This window comes from Myotis davidii, unplaced genomic scaffold (genome assembly GCF_000327345.1).
Source record: "Myotis davidii unplaced genomic scaffold, ASM32734v1 scaffold1364, whole genome shotgun sequence".
Lineage (NCBI taxonomy): Eukaryota > Metazoa > Chordata > Mammalia > Chiroptera > Vespertilionidae > Myotis > Myotis davidii.
This window is the reverse complement of record NW_006295736.1, coordinates 520,766-521,099: the sequence shown is the minus strand read 5'-3', so window position 1 is coordinate 521,099 and position 334 is coordinate 520,766. Positions and strand designations below refer to the sequence as shown.

Genomic DNA, 334 nt, shown 5'->3' with positions numbered 1-334 from the left:
AGCCCGCCTGTCACCCGCTCCGACCGTGGGTGCCCACAGCACGGGGCCCGCGTCGGCACAGGAACCGCCTGGCTTGGCTACCCGAGTGGGGCACCCCAGTGTTCGCTTTAAGCGATGGAAACGGCGTGTTCTGAGCTCCGGCCCCGGCTCCCTGACCACGGCGTCTCCTTCCTTCTCCCACCTCCTGAGCTGCTCACCTGCTCCCACCGAGTTGGGGGGTCCATCCAGTGCCCTGAGCACAGGCTTTGACACCCCAAGACCTGTGTCTGGGCTGTGCCCACCAGGCAGGCAGCCCTAACCCTTGACAAGACGAGAAGCGGCGCTCACCACCGTG

General features: G+C 66.8%; 1 protein-coding gene across 1 annotated transcript in view; it reads right to left on the bottom strand.

Moving 5' to 3' along the window:
• CCM2 (CCM2 scaffolding protein) overlaps positions 1–334 on the bottom strand; it is a 28,699-nt gene that overhangs the window by 27,092 nt on the left and 1,273 nt on the right. The gene's annotated exons all lie outside the window — the stretch shown is intronic.